Genomic DNA, 14322 nt, shown 5'->3' on the forward strand with positions numbered 1-14322 from the left:
TAAAAAGCGCAAGAAAATTTGTTAATTAAATCTCTCCCTCTCATATCAAAGATTAAGTCTAGAAATTCAAAGGTCACCTCTAATTTATTTTAGGGCTAAATACAAATTACTACCCTGTGGTTTAGGTCTAAAATCAATTCAGTCCCTGAACTTCTAATTTCATCAAAAACACCCCTGCACTTTCAATTTTGATCTAATAGGTCCAATTTGTTAGTTTTCCGACAATTGAGTTATTTAACTTGTTAATGTGGATCATATATGGTCTATGTTTTATGATGTGGTGTCGAGGTGGTCTGCATTGTCAATTTAGGAGTGAGTCCTACTATTAAAAATAAATAGTTTTTCAACAAATAATCCAACTATTTGAAAGAATATTAACGAATTGGACCTATTAGATCAAAATTGAAAGTGCAGGGGTGTTTTTGATGAAATTAGAAGTCCAGGGACTGAAATGATTTTGGACCTAAACCACAGGGTACTAACTAGTATTTAGCCCTTTATTTTATCATGATCGAAATTTCTGTGAGGCCAGTGATGTTGCTACTGCTATCTTTGTTGGTTGCTTAGCTAGGGTCTGTGTTAAGAGTTTGTCTGAATGATTGTTACTCTCCACTCTAGAATCGTTTTCTTTTTCAATATGAATTTTGAGATCGATGAGCTATTTTTTTCTCTTGAAATGATTGTTTTTGTGGAAGTGGGTGTTTATTACCCGCCAGATGTTCGATTAAATTCCCCTTAAGCTCTGTTTGGGGTTTCAGAATGGAATTATCAATTGAAAGACTTGTGCTTAGCTACTATTGGAATTATCAATTGCAATGCCTTAGCCATTCTATTGTAGTATACTCTTAAATGGTTGTTCTTTACTGGCTTTGCATCACAAGGCATGTAAGGTTATATTTTTAATGTTCTCTTACATATGCTTAATAAAAATGAGAAATGATGCGGAAGTGAGACAAAAGAAAATCTAGTTCTCCTTTTTATGTCTTCTATATCATACTTGCTTTGAGGTAAAGTTACCTGTCAATGATAGTTACCTTAATGATTTATTGATAATGATTCCCTGAGGATTAGAGTAAGGTAAGGTATATTTGGCAAAGATACCAGTGCACATCTTATATATCGATAGAGGTAGATGGATAAGAAGTTTTGTTTTAGTAGTCTATAATCAATTTGAATCCCCTAGTTGATAACGGTTTAGCACAACCTAGGAAATGAGTGTCGAACAAAATTGTGTCCTTATGCATCTCTAAAATTCTGTAATTTCTAGGACTGGTATAATAGCAGCTGGTATATATGAATTACCACTTTGCAGATGGACAGGTCTTCTAGTAGTATGTTTTTAATCTCACGTGTAAAAAAACCACCACACATACATTAGTTTTCCATCTTGTGAACCATTACAGGTTGTTGCTTCTTGATGGTTACATAATTTATTTGTTTATACATTTCTCTTATTTGTAGCTCTTGAGAAGTTGCTGAAGGATTTTGCTAGCAGATTTGCTACTGGAAATTAAGTGTATCGGTCTCTCCTAAATTCTTTCTTTTCTGCATCCCTTTAGCTTCACTCCTACCTAAGTCTTTGGTTTAACCAATATGAACTGACAAAACTTGTTTTAACCCAAGACATTGTGAGATGACATCAGTTAATTAGTTGCAATAGTTCGATATCTATGTGAATGAGCCATTTTGAAATTGGTTTTTCTAAAGCAATAGAAGAGACTTGATTGTTGTTTTTTCTTTTTGCCCAACCATTTGAGCTCTTTAAAGCAAAACTGATCAATTAGACGTTTCTAATTGCAGACTGACGTGTTCTTAGCAGCTAGCACCACGTACAGATTGCTATAGTTACAGCAAGTTTCAATAAAAACATGGTAAACTCTATTCCATTTCTATATTCTTTCCTTGGTCGTTAATATGCTTTTTGACGAGCACCAATAGTTTTCTGACTTTCCACTTGATCATTTTATTTTGAGAATTGAGGGCTTTGCATTCTCTGTAAATTCTATGAAATAACTTCAGGGTTAAACTGAAATAGAAAATTTTGTAGCTCTTTATATATTAATGTCTTATTCAATATTGTCCAGTTCTAACTTCGATGGGGAAACAAGAGGCATCCGTAAGTGTTGAAATTTATCATGAAGATCCAATAGGCCTGGGCACGGGCCGAGCCCGTTTCGTATTTCACTGGGCCCGGGACCGAGCCTGAACAGTTCGAGCCGGGCCCATATTAAGTTTTCCACATCCAGGGACCGGGAAGGCCCGGACCGTTAACAAACGGGCCGGTCATTCAGGCTTTTCGGGCCCAACTATGAATTTCTGAAGAAAAAAAAGCCTGAAAGTATGTTTTCCTGTTTTCTTGCAAATATAAACCATTTTCTGGAAAAAAAAGCCTGAAACTTTTCCTGCAAATATAAGCCATCACAATCACATTCAACTTAACAAAGTCGTCGTTGTCTCCGCCTGGCTTGAAACCGTCTCACCGTCGTTAGTCGCCGCACCGCCCTCAATGGATGGATTCGCCGGCACCAACTGATTCCCAGAAGTGGCCATTTCGAACAAGAAAGAACAAGATATCAGACGTAAAAGGCTGAATAAGGCTATACACGAATCGATCGAAGCTTGATTTTAGAAATAGGCTAGGATTGGAAAAAGGGATTGGAAATCTGAAATTGGGGGTTTTACTTCTCGTTTAGGGTTCGAAGAAAAGAGAGGCAGAGAGTGAGAGAGATGAGGGTTTGTGCTAGCTGCTAAACGAGTAGGATTGGAAATCTGAAATTGAAATGGGATTGGAAATCTGAAATTGGGGGTTCGTTTTAGGGTTCGAAGAAAAGAGAGGCAGACAGTGAGAGAGATGAGGGTTCGTGCTAGCTGCAAAACGAGTAGGATTGGAAATTTCAAAGGTAAGTGGGATTGGAAATCTGAAATTGGGGGTTCGTTTTAGGGTTCGAAGAAAAGAGAGCTCGAGTGAGAGAGATGAGGTCGTTTAGCTCGAAAAGATAGGCAGAGAGTGAGAGAGATGAGGTCGTTTAGCTAAGTGGGGGTTGTGATCACCTGTCGTCAATTTCACGGTATACTCAAATAAATGACCTATCACAGAGGGACATATGGCAGTAATGGGACTAATGGCTTATACGGGCTGTAATCCGGGCTTTTACGCATTAGAGAAACCAGGCCCGGGACTGGCCCGTTTTATTCATAAACGGTCCGGGCCACAAATTTTCATCTTTTTTTTTTCTCAAAGCCCGGCCCGAACCCGACGGTCCGGACCGGTCCGGCCCGGTTTTTCGGGTTTTCGGGTCAAAACGCCCAGCCCTAAGATCCAAAGTGAAGCTGTTTACTTAAGAAACATAGATGTATTTGAAGTGGAATGTGCTGTGAATGTTTGAGGCAATCCACCCCATGCCTGCCAGTGGCTTTACACTACGAGTCTACTACATATAGAGCAAGCTTGCATATTTTAATCCTATGTAATTTAGGTTCATTTTATTTGTATTGGTTTCACTATAAGCTTCATTTGTGATTGCTTCTACAACATTTGTTTGTATGCTAGCTCAACTTTTTATATAAGTGAAGGATCTCTTATGAAATTACAGCAAGCAAAGAATTAGACAGGATCTGTTATTCTTTTTAATTATAAAATTTATGGGTTACATTGGAACAATAGAGAATTGAATTTTTATTTATTTATTTAAACAGCTGCAGACTTCTCCATAAGACTTACATAACCGCAACACCAAAAGACTTCTCCATAACAGCTGATCAAGCAGCAACTTCATTAAAACCAATGTAAATAATCAAAGAACATATTTGCACAGTACAATCAGGCAAATTCCAGCAATAATCAAAGTAAACCTACATACCAACAATTGTCATTGGAGAGATTTTTCTCTCTCTGAAACCCCTCCATGCCCTTGAGAGTCGGTGGCACTGCTCACCCTTTATGGGTGCTTCCCTGAGCTATGTCTCAGATCTGAGGCTTTTGCCTCTTATTTCATCTCCTTTTTTCTCCTTCGGTCTCCTTCCCTTCTCCTTCTCCTTCCATCTTGCCCCATTTTTCTTTCTGTACCTTAGCCCCAAATTTTCTCTAACCCATTCCTCACCACCCATCACCTTCTTTTACCCACCATCTCTCACCTCCAGATCTTGTTGCCCAGATTTTTTCTTTTCCTTTTCAAATCAGTACCATGGCTTGGTTCTTGCAGCGACTCCTCTCAAACGCGATTTCTCGCGTCTCATTCGGAAGATAGGTAGAGCTTTGGCTCGGGTGCATGCACCACCTACTTCTATGTTCGATTCTCGGGGTCTATTGGCTCCACGTATTTTGGGCTTCGTTTGCCTAGATTTGTTCTTTGAGTTGTGGCTGCAAATCTCATGTTATGGTGAAGATTTCTACTGGGGGGATGATGATAAATCTGTGTTTAGATCCTCTATTTCTTCTTTTTTTCCATTTTCAGGGTTATTTTGATCGGGCTTTGGTGTAGGGGTCTCTTTTCAAGCTGCAATTTTGGAGTTCCATGTTTGGATTCAGCTACGATGGCCATGGTGGACGCTGGTGGTGCTGCAGTTATGGCGGCTGAAGACGATGAGAAGAAGCTTATGTTGTCTTCCTTTATTTTGTGTTCTTGCTTTCCTATATGTCTTGCTTTTCTTTAGGCTTGTTTTTTGTTTGTTGCGTCTGTTTGTAGTTCCTCTTGTCTTGCCTCTTGTGGCTTTGACTATGAGAGCTCTGTTTCTCTTCAGTTTAGCCTTTTGGCTTTCTGTTGTTGTATGGCTGGGCTGTTTGCCCTTCTTTCAATGAATATCTTTGACCAAAAAAAAAAAAAAAATCAAAGTAAACCTACGTAAGTACCAAGTAGTAGCAGATCCTAATAACAACATGAAAGCTATATATGAATTTTATCTTTGGGCAGTTTTTCATGATTGCTTTTGTACAGCGTCTCCCATAATTCATGATATTAAGAGATGATCGATGATTGAGTTTGGCGTGTTGAGAAGATTGACTCGCCCACCAAGTCACCAATCGAATCACTTGTTCGTGCACTTAATTGAGAACCGTGAGCTTTTGCACAAAATGTGACCCTCACTCCACTGCAGAAATTGCTTGACGCGCGAACTGACAAGTTTTTCACCATTATTCGGATGTGAAAGGTCGCATTAGAGAAGTGCGTTTTTCCGGGCTTCTGAGTGATGATCGAGTGTGGTTGCTTTAAGTTGACTAACACATTTCAGCACTAGATAGTAAACATTTAGGTTATATATTAAGTTTCGTTCTTACAAAGTTGGCCGATAGTCACTTGTAATCTTGAATCCTTTAAGCACACTATACACTACTATACTTTTGTAAAGTTACGTGCTTATAGAGTCTGGGGAATTTTCTACAGGCCAATAGATTTCAAAAAGCAATGGGGTGAGTCAGCTATACTATCTGCAATCACACACCACGCAATAGTAACTCTTCCTCCCACCACTCTCAAGGCCCTGGAGTAAAAATAAAGTAAATTATATACAACCACTCTTCCTTACAATCGGGGTTCATTTGCAACTCTATTGTAAGTATGAGGAAGACTGGAAGAGGATCGTCAAATGGAACAAAATAAGATTCTAATGGCACTGTCACCCTTGACATAGAGTAGACCGTTGAATGAGTCGAGAGAACTTGCTTGATCTATTACCGCAAAGAGTACGTGTATATTGCAACATGGTCACACCAATCGTGCAAGTGTGCAACCGTTGCTTTCAATGGGTAATTGTATTGGTAATTGGGTGAAGGTGGGCATTAGGGAGCCGGATTTAAACTTAATAAGTATATAGCTAATCGCCTACGCAATATGTGCTTACCTCCTAAATGTTTGCCATACGTAACTAAATGGCATTGATTTATGCAAGTTTGCACCTATATGTGGGAATTGAAATTAGTTGATCAAGATGATGGAGAAGCATTCATACATGCAGCTGGAAATGATGGAGTTTATATTTTCAAGTCAGTGCAGCTCTGCAGTGCTAGCTTTAATTGGACTCATTTCATAAGGATACCAACTGGCTAGCTAGTATATAGAAGTTCATGGCCGGAGAGAAAGAGTTCGACAAAAATTCATACAGGAATGAAAGATGTTGGAATATGATCACGTGATTAGATGGCTTCACAATGAGTATGCTATATGTGAGAAGATGTACAATAACATTGGTGGCTTCACAATGAGTATGCTATGTGTGAGAAGATGTACAATAACATTGGTGCATCAAGACGCACTTGAACAAGAAAATTCACGTATCCTGAAAGGGTACATTTATATGAAACTGAAGGGGTACATGTGTGCTGATAATTATAATTATGTATGATAATTATAATTATTGTGAAGAGGTATAACTACTAGTGATGTCTGATTCCTGCCTGTATCTCCAAGTTTATCTTCCTTGTTTAGTTACTTTAATACTGAAGCTTAGTTGAACCTTATTCCTTTTGACAGAATGGCAATGGTAATTCTGGAAAGTCGGTCAACACAGAGGACTCCAAAGCTCCCAAGGGTCCTGCTGGAGCCTTATTCATTTTCATGTGAGATACTTTTCCTGTAATGTATACATTTGTATTGCCATTGATGAATGAAAAGCTGATATCGAACATGCTCATGTCTTGTTGCTTTGCTTGTATATATCTTATGGAAGTTTGTTTTCTGGTTGTTATGAATCGCAGGGAGGAGTCGCGTAAGATCTTCAAGCTGAACTATCCTGATTCAAAATCTGCTGTGAGTTTTGGAGCAGACCTGAAAGCTGTAAGTCTAAATTTCTAAAACCTCAATATCTACTTTACAGCAGTTTCTATGAGCAAAACCACAAAGTTATTGTTGTGATGGAAACATATTAATATATGAGATAAGCTATGGTACATATCAGTATCTCATACACTCATTTTACATCTATTTGAACAAAAAATTACAATTATTTGAATAAAAATTACAATATTGAGAACAAAAGTTACCATATTCATTTACACTATTTACATATAGTTAAACAAAAATTACAACATTGACAACGAATTTGTTCAAAAGCTTGTAACAATGTCGTAGGAGGTGTAATTACCATTATTAGAACTAAGATTACACAAAATATGACTCAACATTACCAATCTGACAACAAATTTGTTGTCACATTTATAAATGTGTTTATGAGATACTGGTATGTACTATAGAATTTTCCTTAATATATGGCCTGATATGCAGGTTGGAGAGACTACTGGTGGCCAATTAATAGATACTTGACGATGCAAAATCTTAAATCTTATTTAAGTATATAGTACAAATCATAATATTCAAATCGAACATCATTAAGCTATTCACAAATCATAGTCACCCTAAACCCTAAACCCTAATTCCATTTTATTTTAAAACGCATTTTTATTTTGATAAACGGCAAACTGAAGGATTAGCGGGACATTTGGGTTTTCAATTTTCATTGATAGAAGGCGGGGAGGAAAAAAAGAGGCGCTAATCCAAAGAAAAAAAAAAGTAAAAAACAAAGATCCAAAACCTAATATTAGGTGACTGAACTTTATCTTTTTCGCACTTTTCCATCTCTGACGGCGTTCTCTTCTCTTGAAGCTCCATCTCTGAATCAACCATCGTAGAAGCTCTCATATATATATATATATATAAGATTAGATTCATCTTTCTTCCTCCCTGTATATCATTCTTGTATCGCTTGATTAATCAAGGTCTTTTTATTTTGTGCTAAATCTAAATGTCTTAATTTTCCATCTTAAGAAAAAGCTGCAGTTCTGTCTTATGACCCTTAAAGTAGAGTTCTCTGAAAAATTTGATAGATGATCCATGGTCCTTAGTCCTCATGTCACTTTTGGTCCGAATTTCTTAATTATTTATTTTTCCTTGGAATGGGATATGTCGGTACTTCTTCAGCATTATACTTTGTTGCTTTTACATGTCTTGCATTCATTACATTTTACAATGGATTTTGTCCATCTGATTGTTAGGATTCCTGGTTACTTACTGACCAAGTCTTAACAACTTATCCCTACAGTTTCGTGGTTTTTTGTTATTCTTGTTAATAAAGCCCTGGTTTGTAGGGTATAGATTAGCCTTTGATTTATTCTTCCTAAGTATCAGCCACGATGTAGGTGGAAGCTTTTGTGATCATTCCTGCTTTGTAAAGGCTGTATAAAAGCCGACTTTGAGTATTGAATAAAGTTAAGCTTGGAGAGCTACCGAATCAACTATCTCCTGAGTTAGAGCTTTAGATTTCAAACACTGATTTGTTGCCTGGCTAGTCAGTGATAAGTTGAGCTTCATTTCCGAGCACTAAGTTTTGCGTTTTCCAGAGGGCAGGGGAAGTTTGCATTACTACCTCAAATGTACGTCATGAGCGTCTCTTTTCTCCTTTTCAATCCCTAAGCAGTATTTCGTTTCAAGTCATGCATTTTCTTATTACAAACAGTTCTGAATGATTTCCAAGTTCCTTATTGGCATGTTTATTAGTTTGATCAACTTTTCATGAATATTCCCCTGATATGAAAGCTTGTGTATGTGCAGTATCATTATGAGGAATTTCGTGCTTGCTATGGTATCTTTTCTGCCAATTACATTCCAGTCAGAAAGTATGTTTCTGTGGATCCTGAAAGCTTATAATTTTTAGACATCCTATCTTCTATTTCAGTATTTCTGTATAAAGCTCATATGTTATTTATTTATTTTTTTACTTCAGTGTACTTTCATCTGACAGGATGGAATTGGATATGGAGCTAAGGTTTTTTTTTCTAGACGTCCGGACATCGAGTAATGGAGCTAACCCAGAAGTAAACATGGAGAATTCTGTGACTTTAAGAATACCAGCTAATTTGAATTACATATTGCTGGTTGGAAGACCTCTCTAAAGGCCCTGTGGTTGCATTCTAGACTTGATTCAATCTAATTTCTGACTTGGTAAGTGGTTTTTCTAAAATGTATGTTCTGAGTTCTCTACAATGATATTGAAGCTAGAGTCTTGGTTGGTACTATAAGAGTCTTCCCTTGATTCCATGCCGTATGAAGTGATTTTACTCCTGATATCCTTATCTTATGATTGGTTTTTTTTTTTTTTTTTTTTTTTTTTTTTTTTTTTAATTTGTAGCTATTGGATATTATGATAGGTACCTATAGGGAACAGTGAACCGGCATTGCATCTTTGCATTTCTTTTTGTTCTGAATTAGCATTGCTATTAAAGACAAGCTTTGATAAATCTCCGAATCTAGTTTGTGTTGTAGCTATTGCAAGTGTTTATGCTTTGTATAATCACCCTGCCCTTCTTGTTTGCAGAAGTTTATGTTGCCTCTTTATATAATGAAATTGCTTAGAAAAAATGGTGATAGAATTATTCATTTATAAACCGATTAATTTCTTGTAGTGGATGTTTCTTCCAAGCCCACCTACTCAATTAATAATGCCAAATTAAAGTATAGCACTAAGTATATATATGGATATTTTTCATTCCTGTATTTTGTTTCATTTTCCTTAACAGTAAATCATATTGCTTTATATGTTTCATTTGCAGAATGGTGTTGGGTGGTCGATCAAAATTCAAAAGTGCAGCACTACATCTCTCAAATAGTTTCAAATAGTTGGAGTTCTACACGTACAGATGGTTTCTTTTACTGTTCAAGACTATTATTGTGTATTTCACAATTTTGATGAGTATTCATTTACAAATGTTCAACTGTTTTTTTTTTTTTTTTTGAGAAATAGATAACTTCATTAATTTATCTATGACCAGAAGGCACATACATCACATGTTGTTTCATACCAACTGTACTAGATGACACAAACCGCCAAACAAATGACAAGTGACCCTCATTGTAGAATACGCACACTTATTAAAGTGCCTAGCTAAATGTTCAAAACCCAAACTATCTAAGTTCTTGCTATAGCAACCCTACTCGCCTAGAGACCTCAATTGGTGTACGACTAGAGAAGCTAACTTACATAGCACCAGACTCTAAAACAAATGCTAGGTACCAGGCCGGCCCACACCAAGCACAACTAGAGAACCAACCCAAACGAGCCCAGGCCGAAGAGAGGAGGGAAAAATGGGCCGAAGCAAAGAGCCCAACCCACTACCCCATACCCGCGCCCCCACACCCAGACTAGCAAGAGCCGGAACCCTAGTGATACTGCCGGAGCCTTCGCTGCCGCCGAGTCAGTCTGGTGGTCGCCCTCCCCGAACAGCCATGGCCTCCATACTGCGCACCAAACCTGCTAGTATTCCACTGCTACAAACACGACCTAGTTCGCGTCAAGGAAGATCCGCTCGCCCCTCCGGCAGACCGACGCAGCGCCTCCAATCTCAGGCTGTCGCCACAGGCAGATCAACACTACCTCTCCTCCGCAAGGTCCCTTGCGATTACTCACCCAAAAACCAAGGGTACGTAACGCCAAAAGCGGAGCTCGATCTACCACCGCTGCTTCGCTCACGGGTTCTGAAGACTCGACGCCAAAGCGTCCTTCTCACAACCGGAGGATCCTCGGAACCGCCGCCGTGCTTCTGCACAAAACCTAGGGTTTTGGCCTGGGTGCTCCGAGAAAACGGGAGCTTTTTTGCCTTCAGTGTGAGATCGACAACCAACCAAGAAGTTGAAACTCAGTGTAAACGTTACAAATGTTCAACTGTTAAAGTGTAGATGGTTTCTTTTATTGTGTATTTCACAATTTTGATGAGTATTCATTTACAAATGTTCAATTGTTTAAGTGTACATGGTTTCATTTACGTTTCTAGACTGTTATTTTGTATTTCACAGTTTTGATGAATATTTACAAATTAAATTGCTAAAGGTTATACGACGATGAAAGTAAATTTCATCGCTATAGAATATAGTATTTACGACGATGAAAATAAATTTCATCGCTATAGATTATAGTATCTACGACGATGAAAGTAAATTTCATCACTATAGATTATACAACCTACGATGATAAAAGTAAATTTCCTCGTTGTAGACCATATAACTTACATTGATAAATGTAAAGTTCCTCGTCATTGAGTACGTTTGTTGAGGAATGTTTTTCTCGCTAAAAAGATACATATGAGGACGATTTAGGGTTTAGGAAAGATAATTTCTATGATAATTTCTCGATGATAAAAGATAATTTCTCGTTGAAGATTGTTTACAGTGAGGAAAGACTTCCTCGCGAAAAGATACCTACAACGATGAAAATGTTTTTTTGAAAATTGTATTATTTATAATTTTGAAATTATAATTTATCATTAGTGAGGAAATCATACATTTAGCAAGGAAAATTATTTTGTCAGGAATTGTATTTAACGACTATTTCCAACGGTGAAACTTTTTTAACGAGGAAAAAATACGAGTTTAGGTGAGGAAATAAATTGTCGATAAAGAATATTGGCGAGAAAAATTATTTTCATCACAAAAAAGGTTTCGAGAGGAAATAAGTTTTTCCTCGCGAAAACTTTTCTTGACCACCATACTGCGAGGAACTGATGACAAAAATATTTTCCTCACCAAAACACTACGGAGAGGAAATTTTGATTTTCAGCGACAAATTTGTTCCTCGCAAATTAGCTTTTCTGTTGTAGTGAACCACTAACTATGCCTATCTACGAACCCAGCTTTGGCAGTAACCAAAGGAATTTGAATATGAATACCAAATGAAGAATCTAACCAATAATACTTGTTAAAGAGTATCACTTCATAGATTTTGAAGTGATGGAAAGTTGAGACTGTGCCAAACAACTTTTAGTAAGGAAAGTGCATTTTAAGGTCCTACAAGGGATCCTATTGATGAGTAAAGTTGATGAGAGCAAGCATGGAACTAAAATTACTTTTGGAATGCAGCAGTCAATAGTGTAACATCAGTTTCTACTAAATGCATTCTTTGTACCTGCAATAGTGCATAACCAACCCCCTTAAAATGAAAACCAAATTAACTCAAGAAACATGCTTGAAGATAATTCCAATGTAATATTATAGCAAGCATGCTTTATTTATATCTCATTTTATAGCCAGTTTATGCGTCCTTGAAAGCAGTTGGTGTAAGGCAGAATGAATTCATATTAAAATTCTGCTTCAGGTTCCATGGGACTATGCTTGTTTCTGCTAGTATTGGCATTGATGGCACCCTCCGTCAACTCAAAATATCAGTACACCCAGCTTGTCCAAATGTGGCCGCCGGGTCATTGTCATTTCCCACCACATTGCACTGCACCGATACCTCGGAACTACTTTAGTGTGCATGGCTTATGGCCAAGTAATCATAGTGTGCCCAAGATTACATACAAGATGTATATGTTCCCTTCTCCTGAACACTGGTTTAAACTTGTATACTTATACTATACTACTGTAGTTTTCAACGAAATCTCGAAATTATCCTTCACTTACTCTCCTATTGGCTTGCCGCACCACATACATGACACGACGGCCGTACCGAAGAAGTGGATGTAATCTTTCGGGAATTTAAACTATAAATGACTTGTGCAAGAATTAAATATCTTGTCATGATTCATGAATAACATAATCATATATATGAACTAATTTAATCAAAGAGGTGTAACTAAGGGCATCTCCAATAGTGTTAGCTATTTACATAGCTAAGAATAGGTCAAAGTGATATATAGCTATCCAATTTGAGAGTTGTTCTCCAGCAATGATACCTATTTTTGAGTTAATTTAATTTAAAATAAAATAAAATAAAGATAACTAAAACAACGGCTATCTACAATGTTTGTTCTATATATAAAAAAATAAAAATAAAAAGACGTATATTCATGTTCAACCATCTTCACTTTCGATACTGACTATTTTTTTTCTTTAGTTATGACTCGTTTTTTACGTGATATGATGATGAACGACGAATCCTTTGGAGGATGAAACAATTATATATGCACACTTTTGTTGAACAAGCAATGAAGGAAGACAGACCTCGCCGCCAACGCGATTCTTTTGAAGATATGTCTCGATTTCATAAAAATCATCATCATCATCATTTGCAACCTAGATTTGGGAACAACTATTTTGAGATAATCTTGGATATTGTTTTTTAGGTTTTCATCTCAAAATTGAATGCTAATGTATCAACATGATTATACTTTTTCATCTGCTATTTGAATGCCTCCCATCTGGTATATGTATCAATAATTGATTATATTGTATCAATTGAATGCATCCCATCTGAAGGCTTGCACAAAACTCTCTAAATGTGTATCTCAAGACTCACCCCCAAAATGAGTTGGAATTTGGAGGGATCATAGTTGGTTGGCTACCAAGCAAGGAGTATCAACCTATGTGGTTCTTTTGTCCCAGACAACGCTATGCCCTCTTCAAAGTCTTAACACCGCGGTCCCGCGTTTGTTGCTTGGTTCAGGAGCAGATCATGTAGATGCCATGCTAAAACAGTTGGGTGCTAATTCTAAAATGCCTGAAAATATGGCTAAGGCAATTGTTGCAACCTCAATGCTTTATGCATCATTCAGGAAATCTTGCACATGTAACTCTACACATGTATTTGTCTTTCGCAATGGAGAGAACATAAATATCGATGCATCACATGATTCATTGGAGCCATGCGCAGTTCATTTGGAGAACTATGGATTTTACTCTGAGAACATACTCCTGATGCTTATTGAGAAACTGGTAGCAGGACCATATACTGACTTTGAGCAGCACCTATCTAGTGCCCAGAGGTATCATGCGCTTCTCATGTGGTTAAGAAGAAATTAGTATTTTACTACCGGGTGTTTGATAGTACTAGTCAATTGACATCCTCTGCTTTCGACACGATGGTAAAGCGGCATGCCCCTCCATCAGATATGGATCTCTATCCGAGATTCGAGAGAGTTACTTTTAATATGGGTAGAAGGAATATTTTTGTGCTTGTGGGAAAATGCAGCCAACAGCTGTTGAAATTCATGACAACATATGATGAATAGGAGGCAGAGAACTGAAATAGTTATTTTTGTGCTTGTGGAAAAATGTGCAAACAGTTATTGGAAGTCTAATTGTCACAAAAAAAAAAAAAATGCATCTCATCTAGTATTTGATTAATTCCCTTAATTGGTTCCCAATGCTCCACAAGATAAATTGTTATATACTACAATGCCAAAACTTAAATAGAGGAAAACAGAACTCAAGAGCCTAGAAATTAGAACGTTGGAACTGAAAAATTGGAACGTTGGAACTGAAGAATTGGAACATTGAGGATTTTACGTGAAGTTAAATTCTCTCTCCTCTCTAGGCCTAAATATAGCTAGCGTTTTTAGCTAAAGCTAAATTTAGCTTCTAAATAGGTATTCTGTTGGAGATAAAACTTATCCTATAATTTGTT

General features: G+C 37.2%; 1 long non-coding RNA gene across 1 annotated transcript; it reads left to right on the plus strand.

The window, feature by feature from the left end:
* The first annotated feature begins 8200 nt into the window (after nucleotides 1–8200).
* On the plus strand, nucleotides 8201–9700 carry LOC133742564 (uncharacterized). Its single transcript, XR_009862624.1, has 4 exons — nucleotides 8201–8362; nucleotides 8541–8605; nucleotides 8731–8930; nucleotides 9539–9700. It is a non-coding gene; the product is annotated as an uncharacterized LOC133742564 (long non-coding RNA).
* The last annotated feature ends 4622 nt before the right edge of the window (nucleotides 9701–14322 follow it).

Source organism: Rosa rugosa, chromosome 1, assembly GCF_958449725.1.
Source record: "Rosa rugosa chromosome 1, drRosRugo1.1, whole genome shotgun sequence".
Classification (NCBI taxonomy): domain Eukaryota; kingdom Viridiplantae; phylum Streptophyta; class Magnoliopsida; order Rosales; family Rosaceae; genus Rosa; species Rosa rugosa.